This window comes from Moschus berezovskii, chromosome X, assembly GCF_049115385.1.
Source record: "Moschus berezovskii isolate FMDL1 chromosome X, NW_MosBer_1.0, whole genome shotgun sequence".
NCBI lineage: Eukaryota > Metazoa > Chordata > Mammalia > Artiodactyla > Moschidae > Moschus > Moschus berezovskii.
The window spans coordinates 95,401,704-95,411,033 of record NC_142488.1 but is presented as its reverse complement, the minus strand read 5'-3'; positions in this window follow the sequence as shown (position 1 = coordinate 95,411,033).

The window sequence follows — 9,330 nt, the reverse complement described above, 5'->3', positions numbered from 1 at the left end:
CCATGGACTGTAGCCTGCCAGGCTCCTCTGTCCATGGGGATTCTCCAGGCAAGAATACTGGAGTGTGTTGCCACGCCCTCCTCCAGGGATCTTCACAACCCAGGGATGGTACCCACGTCTCTTATGTCTCCTGCATTGGCAGGGAGTTTCTTTACCACTAGCACCACCTGGGAAGACTTCAGGGACCTGCTGCCAAAGAAGAGAAGTAAGAGAAGCAATGGGAAATGCCTCACTCCCCAGGGCATGGTTTAGGAAGAACAATCTGTGAGATTTGAGTCGTGACAGTGGAGGCAGGAAAGCCTCAAGTCTTCCATCTGGCTCTGACTCATTTTCTAGGTGAGGGAGGACATTTCTTCAGAGGTCCCAAGACAGAACTAGGCTAGTGTTCTAAGAACCAGGCAAATGTTACAGATGGGAAAGGAACAGGCAAGTACACATGAGGGCATAAAGGAGAAGGGCTTCTGGAAACAGCAATTGTTCATCATTTACTTTTCTCTTCTGAACCAGACTCCTGCCTGCTGGGATTTTTCACTGGGCCTGTGTCAGGACTTGGCATTGATCTTGGTTTTGGTAGTGCTAAGAGAGATGGAGGCCTGGTCCTATCAGGCCACAGAGCTGCTTGGCTGTCTGTCTGCAGGAAAAGGGGCTCAGCCATGTAGTGAGCATCCGTACTTATGCCCACTTTTCTCTTCACCTTATCTTCACTTCCACCTCCTCCCCCACTCCCAAGCTGTGGGGCCCATAGTCCTCCTGGCTCATTCCTCTACATCTGTCATCTGTCTGTCTCTTTGCTTCCAAGGTCAAGCAATTGGGATTTGCTGATTTATTTTTTTATTTTGCACTTAAAGATTTTGCCGGCTGCCTGCCCAGGAACACAAATGGCATGGGGAGTGCCAGTCCGCTCAGAGTACTCTTTTGTCCAGCATCCTTGGTGGGAGGAGGGAGGGAGGAGGGGCTGGAGCCAGGTGGTAGGGATGAACTGCAATCATGTGTTCTGAATCTCATTTTCTCAGCTTTTGTTATCAACTGCCCCACCTCTTCCTCCCAGTGGACTCCTGAAGAGAGAGGCACTGAAGCTGGGGGAGGGTACAGAGAGAAAAGAACTACTCAGAGCATTATTACGTGCTTCTGAGATTAGTACTATCATCATTCCCCAGTTTATAGTTGAGAAAACTGAGTCCCCAGAAGGATAGATGACTAACCCCAAAGTTTCAGGGATGCTAATCTGGGGAGCTAAGATTCAAAGCCAGGTTTGTCTGACTCCTACTGTGGTATCATTAATCACTCAGCTGCCTTTGTCGGGAGTACTAGGTTATGGTCCTGGCCATGTTGAGGGCTTTCCTGGTGGCTCAGAGATAATCTGCCTGCAAGTCCAGAGATGCGGGTTAGATTCCTGGGTTGGAAAAATCCCCTGGAGAAGAGCATGGCTCCCCACTCCAGTATTCTGGCCTGGAGAGTTCCATGGACAGAAGAGCTTGGTGAGCTATAGTCCATGGGGTTCAAAAAAGAGCTGGAAACAACTTAGCAACTAAACAATAACAATCTGGCCACGTCACCAATATTTGTGGTTATTAATGCAAAAGCCTCCCTGGGCCTTAATTTCTTATGGTACCAAATTGGAATGATAGTCCATGTCCTGCCTGACCCCTGGGATTGCCATGACTATCAAGTGGGTCAAGGGATATTAAAGAATAAAGAGCTATTCCACCTCATGGGAAGATAGGGCGTAGAATGAACACTAGGCTGAGTTGAGCTACCTGGTTCCAGACATGGCTGTGAACTTCTCTGGTTCTCTGACCTTGGGTAAATTACTTCATAATCCTGGGCCTTAAGTGTAAAATGAAGGAGGTGGTCTTGAAGGTCCCATCCATCCAAGTCTGTGGGTCTGTGATTATTTCCTCTCTCAAGTCTTCACCCGTCTGACTGCTGCTGGCGTGAAATGGTCCTATGCAGCCTTCTTCCTTCACTGTGCTCACACTGACTGGATCCGAAATGCTTTGAAATGAGCACAGAGTCAGAACCCAGTCTCCATGTTTCCTGCTATCCCCCTTTCACCCTCTGCCACCACAGTGCTGGTCCCAGGTATTGCCTTTCCTCTGTTCCTTGCTATGAAAGACTGTCACCCAAACTCCTTACAGCCTGGCACAATCTTACTCCCACTGGACTCTTCTGAAGAAAAGTGAACGACCCTGGCTTCACCTGGTGTCTGTCACCTGATCCTGCTATGGAGGATATGGGAAAAGCCTGGTCCCAGGTTCAGGTTGGGAAGCAGCTCACAGTAACAGAGGCTTGACTGTCATCTGCAGCCCTGAAATGCTACACTCCCATCCATAGCTTGAATTCATGAAGCACCATTTTATTCGGTAACTTACTATGTGCAAAATATTCTGCTGGATGTTAGGGGGAGAATAATCAGGTAAATGAGAAGCTCACAGGCTGGTGGGGGAGATGAATGTATCTCCTAGCACTTACAGCCCTTTGTGTACTTTGCTAAAGTATTCAGAATTGTATCTCCTAAAACTTCTAGGAGATTGCAGGGCAGTATCATCTTCATTTGACAGATGAATAAAGTGAGTCAAGTAATTGTACCTCTGAGACCGTGTGCCTGTGAAGGTAGAAAAGTAAGAAGAGTAGTTGGCGACTGCAGAGATGTGTGATGATGTGAAGTGGAAGGCTTCTAATGACATAGGGTGGAAAGCTATTGAGAGAGAAGCATCGTGGACAGCTTTGCTTTATGTCTAGCAAGCTTTTACTCAGGGAACAAGGGGCCAGGCACCACGACTGTACTTTTATGCAGAGGAGTCAGTCTCATGAACTGTGTATGTCCTCAGCTAGCCCATTGGTTGAGAAGTTGAAGAGGTCCTGCAGGATAAGCAGAGTCAACAGGGAACGAGGCTTCCTCTGTATATTCCTATTGTGTCTGCTTTAGAAAAGTTCCAGAATGAAGCTTTAAAACTCGATTTGGAGTCCTGGAGGCTAGCCACAGAGTCTTGAATAAGCCAGTCCTGAACAAGTCAAGTGCCTTTTCAGCATCTGCTCTTGCTAGGGGTGCTCTCTGAGCCCCAGGAGCTCTGCAGGTCACCCAGCCCCCAATGTTCTAGCTGCTTTCAAAAGCAGAGCTGGAGGGCATGTTCGCCAAGCTCCCTCACTAACAAGCAATCTCTTCTCTGGCAGCACTGCTCTGCTTTTCTGCTGGAATAATTGAGCACAGAAGGATGTGCATGTGAGTGTGTGCAAGTGTGTGTGTGTGTGTGTAGGGAGGTGCTGGGGGAGCAGCTGTAGTGAGGGGGGAGGGGGAAGATTCTCTCTCACTCTTCAGTTACTTCACTGGCTGCCTCCCTCTCCAGACATGGAATTGAGTTACTCTCTCTCCTTTTCTTTCCTGGTCCTCTTAAGATTCCTATGAGGCTCCCTGCTCTGTGCCCTAAGGCCACACTGGCCCAGGGCCTTATAGGGCAAAACACTAGGATTTTCTCTGAGGTAGATGAAGCCCCCAGGTCCTGAGAGGAGAAGGACTCACTCAGGAGGCGGAGGGCAGGGTAGGGACTCATCCACACAGACACACACTGGCCAGGCAGTATGCTTACTGGTTAGGAGCATGGGATTGGAAGGCAGATTGTCTACGTTCAAACCTTAGTTCTTACACTACTGGCTGTATAACCTCTCTGTGCCTCAGTTGCCTTGCCTCTAAAATGGGGACAATAATAACACCTTCCTTAGAGGATTATTTTTTTTAACAGATTCAACATATTATTATTATCTACAAAATGATTAGAACATGGCTGGACATATATTAAAGTGTGCACACATGCTCAGTCACTAAGTTGCGACCCCATGGACTATAGCCTGCCAGGCTCCTCTGTCCATGGGATTTTCCAGGCAAGAACACTGGAGTGTGTTGCCATTTCCTCCTCCAGGGTATCTTCTCAACCCAGGGATTGAACTCCCATCTCCTGCTGTTTGGCAGGCGGATTCTTTACCACTGAGCTACCTGGGAAGCCACATACACTAATACTAAAACACTCAATAATATTAGTAATTGTTTTCATTTCACAGCTTTACTGAGATATAATTCATATATCATATGTACATTCACTCGTTTAAGGTGAACAGTTCAGTTATTTCTAGTATATTCACCAAATTGTGAAACCACCTAACTCCAGAACATTTTCATTGTTCCCAAAAGAAATCCTGTATGCATTAGCAGCAACTCTCCATTCCCTCTCCCTCCAGCCCCTGGCACCCACTAATCTACTTTTTGTCTCTGTAGATTTGCTTATTCTTGACATATCATATAAATGGATTCATACAAATGGGGTATTTTACAACTGGATTTGTTCACTGTATTAGCTGTAATTATTCTTTTCCTTTTCCCATTCTACACTTAAAAGTCAAGTCAGGATGAAGTGGATCATGGACCATCATTCAGCCAGTCATGCCTTTCAAAGGCTGGAGCTTGTCTGCCATTTTGGAATGTGTTGTAAACTCCCCTCCCCCTCCACACGTCCAATAGCTACTGATGTTGTTTTAGGCTGCCTTATAGGGAATTGGCCGGAGGATTTGATCCCAAATCCCAAGCTCACAATGATTCCTATTAGATACCTGGCCTGATCAGTTCAGTTCAGTTCAGTTTGGTTGCTCAGTCGTGTCCTACTCTTTGTGACCCCATGGACTGCAGTACGCCAGGCCTCCCTGTCCCTCACCAACTCCCAGAGTTTACTCAAACTCATCCATTGAGTCCATGATGCCATCCAACCATTTCATCCTCTGTCATCTCCTTCTCCTCCCACCTTCAATCTTTCCCAGCATTAGGGTCTTTTCAAATGAGTTAGTTCTTCACATCAGGTGGCTAAGGTGTTGGAGTTTCAGCTTCAGCAGCAGTCCTTCCAATGAATATTCAGGACTGATTTCCTTTAGGATGGACTGGATGGATATCCTTGCTGTCCAAGGGACTCTCAAGAGTCCCTTCAACAACACAGTTCAAAAGCATCAATTCTTCGGTGCTCAGCTTTCCTTATAATCCAACTCTCACATCCATACATGACTACTGGGAAAACCATAGCCTTGACCAGATGGACCTTTGTTGGCAAAGTAATGTCTCTGCTTTTTAATATGCTGTCTCGGTTGGTCATAACTTTTCTTCCAAGGGGAATATATCTTTTAATTTCATGGCTGCAGTCACCATCTGCAGTGATTTTGGAGCCCAGAAAAATAAAGTCAGCCACTGTTTCCACTGTTTCCCCATCTATTTCCCATGAAGTGATGGGACCAGATGCCATGATCTTAGTTTTCTGAATGTTGAGCTTAAAGCCAACTTTTTCACTCTCCTCTTTCACTTTCATCAAAAGGCTCTTTAGTTCCTCTTCCCTTTCTGCCATCAGGGTGTTGTCATCTGTATATCTGAGGTTATTGATATGTCTCCCGGCAATCTTGATTCCAGCTTGTACTTCAACCAGCCCAGCGTTTCTCATGATGTACTTTGCATTTAAGTTAAATAAGCAGGGTGACAATATACAGCCTTGATGTACTCCTTTTCCTGTTTGGAACCAGTCGTTGTTCCATGTCCAGTTCTAACTGTTGCTTCTTGACCTGCATACAGATTTCTCAAGAGGCAGGTCAGGTGGTCTGGTATTCTAATCTCTTAAGAATTTTCCACAGTTTGTGGTGATCCACAAAGTCAAAGACTTTGGCATAGTCAATAAAGCAGAAATAGATGTTTTTTTCTGGAACTCTCTTGTTTTTTCAATGACCCAACAGATGTTGGCAGTTTGAACAGATCTCTGGTTCCTTTGCCTTTTCTAAATCCAGCTTGAACATCTGGAAGTTCACGGTTCATGTATTGCTGAAGCCTGGCTTGGAGAATTTTGAGCATGACTTTACTAGCGTGTGAGATGAGTGCAATTGTGCGGTAGTTTGAGCATTCTTTGACATTGCCTTTCTTCGGTATTGGAATGAAAACTGACCTTTTCCAGTCCTGTGGCCACTGCTGAGTTTTCCCAATTTGCTGGCATATTGAGTGCAGTACTTTCAAAGCATCATCTTTTAGGATTTGAAATAGTTCAACTGGAATTCCATCACCACCACTAGCTTTGTTCGTAGTGATGCTTCCTAAGGCCCACTTGACTTCACACTCCAGGATGTCTGGCTCTAGGTGAGTGATCACACCACCGTGATTATCTGGGTCGTGAAGATCTTTTTTGTACAGTTCTTCTATGTATTCTTCCCACCTTTTCTTAATATCTTCTGCTTCTATAAGGTCCAAAGCATTTCTGTCTTTTATTGAGCCCATCTTTGCATGAAATGTTCCTTTGGTATCTCTAATTTTCTTGAAGAGATCTCTAGTCTTTCCTGTTCTATTGTTTTCCTCTATTTCTCTGCACTGATTACTGAGGAAGGCTTTATTATCTCTCCTTGCTATTCTTTGGAGCTCTGCATTCAAATGGGTATATCTTTCCTTTTCTCCTTTTCTTTTCACTTCTCTTCTTTTCTCAGTGATTTGTAAGGCCTCCTCAGAAGCCATTTTGCTTTTTTGCATTTCTTTTTGTTGGGGATGGTCTTGATCCCTGTCTCCTGTACAATGTCTTGAACCTCCATCCATAGTTCATCAGGCACTCTATCAGATATAATCCCTTGAATCTATTTCTCACTTCTACTGTATAATCATAAGGGATTTGATTTAGGTCATACCTGAATGGTCTAGTGGATTTCCCCACTTTCTTCAATTTAAGTCTGAATTTGGCAATAAGGAGTTCATAACCTGAGCCACAGTCAGCTCCTGGTCTTGTTTTTGCTGACTGTATAGAGCTTCTCCATCTTTGGCTGCAAAGAATATAACCAATCTGATTTCAGTATTAACTATCTGGTGATGTCCATGTGTAGAGTCTTCTCTTGTGTTGTTGGAAGAGGGTGTTTGCTATGACCAGTGCGTTCTCTTGGCAGAACTCTATTAACCTTTGTCCTGCTTCATTCTGTACTCCAAGGCCAAATTTGCCTGTTACTCCAGGTGTTTCTTGACTTCCTACTTTTGCATTCCAGTCCCCTATAATGAAAAGGACATCTTTTCTGGGGTGTCAGCTCTAGAATATCTTGTAAGTCTTCATAGAACTGTTCAACTTCAGCTTCTTCAGCATTACTATTCGGGGCATAGACTTGGATTACCATGATATTGAATGGTTTGCCTTGGAAATGAGCAGAGATCATTCTGTCATTTTTGAGATTGCATCCAAGTACTGCATTTCAGACTCGTTTGTTGACTCTGATGGCTACTCCATTTCTTCTAAGGGATTTCTGCCCACAGTAGTAGATATAATGGTCATCTGAGTTAAATTCACCCATTCCAGTCCATTTGAGTTTGCTGATTCCTAAAATGTCGATGTTCACTCTTGCCATCTCCTGTTTGACCACTTCCAATTTGCCTTGATTCATGGACCTAACATTCCAGGTTCATGCAATATTCCTCTTTACAGCATCAGACTTTGCTTCTATCACCAGTCACATCCACAAATGGGTGTTGTTTTTGCCTTGGCTCCATCTCTTCAATTTTTCTGGAGTTACTTCTCTACTGAACTCCAGTAGCATATTTAGAACCTACCGACCTGAGGGGTTCATCTTTCAGTGTCCTATCTTTTTGCCTTTTCATACTGTTCATGGGGCCCATGGATCTTCTAAAGGTTTCTCTCCAGTGATCCCTGGCTCAGCCTCAGCCTCAGTCCTGTAATCAGCCCTGAAGCCTTGAAGACTTCTGCAGGTGCTGCCTGTATTAGTTCCAACACTGTCATTCCTTTCAGACTTAAGGTCTGAGCCATCTACTTCATGCAGAAGAGACAGATGGTCTAGATTGAGGGTAGGCATAGGTGCCCCTGAGGCTCATAGTCAAGAAAAGCAGGAAAAGCCAAAGGGAGAACAGGAGAAGGTCATGACCTGCAGGGGCCAAGGAAGGACTTCCTTGTCCCCAGAAAGAACATAGACACCCACCTGTTTTACCCTCCAAAGAGATTACCTCAGGAGCTTGACCAGCCTAAGGGAGTAAGAAAGTTTCAAATCAGTGAAAAACCCAGCACAGAGGGAAGAGGAAAAACAGTTGAGAGATCCAGGCAAATTCTGAAAAAGCAGAGAACTAAAAATAGCTGAACATTTTTTTCTTCTTTTAATGGTGGTGGGGGAATTAGAAGGGTGCTAGAACTAGACAGGAAGCAAGAACCATTAGTTCTTGCCTGCTCCAGGAAGAGGTGAGTCGACGTGAATTCAGTTTTCTGGGTCACTGCCTGGAGTAACCACAGATCTCCACAGATCAAGGATCCCCTTGCCCCTGGAATTCTTTGTGCAGTGGGCACTCCCTTCTCACTACCCCCTAGCCCTCTGTCTGCAGCTCTTGCAATGTCAGGTCTTCCCTAGGTGTGCCACTTTGTAGGATTCGGTGGCACCACATTGGTTGGCACCAGAAGAATTCACATTTGGTCCCTGCATGCTGAAGGAAGCATTAAATTGGATGTTGGGTTTGGAGAGTGGCAGTATATCCCTGGCACATACCAGTCATCAGTCAGCTTAGAGGACTCCAGAGGAGCTTGGAGCTGATGGCTTGCTTTAGGAAGAGGGACATTATTAACCCCCATGAAAACTTTTTAAAAAGGCAGGTCTTCCGTAGAGAGTCATTTCACTTGGCGTTTGGTGGTTTGTGTGGGATAGGATGAAGATGGGGTATGGACCAGCTTTGGAAGGTGTGGTAAAGGATCGTGATGCCAAGAAGACACTGGTTAGGAGGGAGCTGGGGGAGTGGTAATCTCAACAAGGTGCTAACCAAGTCAAAGCCAGCTCTTAAGCTATGGGATTGAGGGAAGGAATTAAAGAGTGGTGTTCAAGAAGATTCTTGAGAGTCCCTTGGGCTGCCCTGAGATCAAAACAGTCAATCCTTAAGGAAATCAACCCTGAATATTCATTCATTGGAAGAACTGATGCTGAAACTGAAGCTCCAATACTTTGGCCACCTGATGCAAAGAAATGACTCATTAGAAAAGACCCTGATGCTGGGAAAGATTGAGGGCAGGAGGAGAAGAGGACAGCAGAGGATGAGATGGTTGGATGGCATCACTGACTCAATGGATACAAGTTTGAGCAAGCTCCAAGAGATTGTGAAGGACAGGGAAGCCTGGCATCCATGGGGTCACAAAGTGTCGGACACGACTGAGTGACTGAACAACAATAAGAGTTACTCTTTATTAGGTCCTTATTATGTGTCAGACAGAGTGCCAGGGCTTTTCCATAATGAAAATAGCTACCTTTTAACAGGCAGTCTTCCCTGGCAGCTCAGTAGTAAAGAATCTGCCTGCCAAG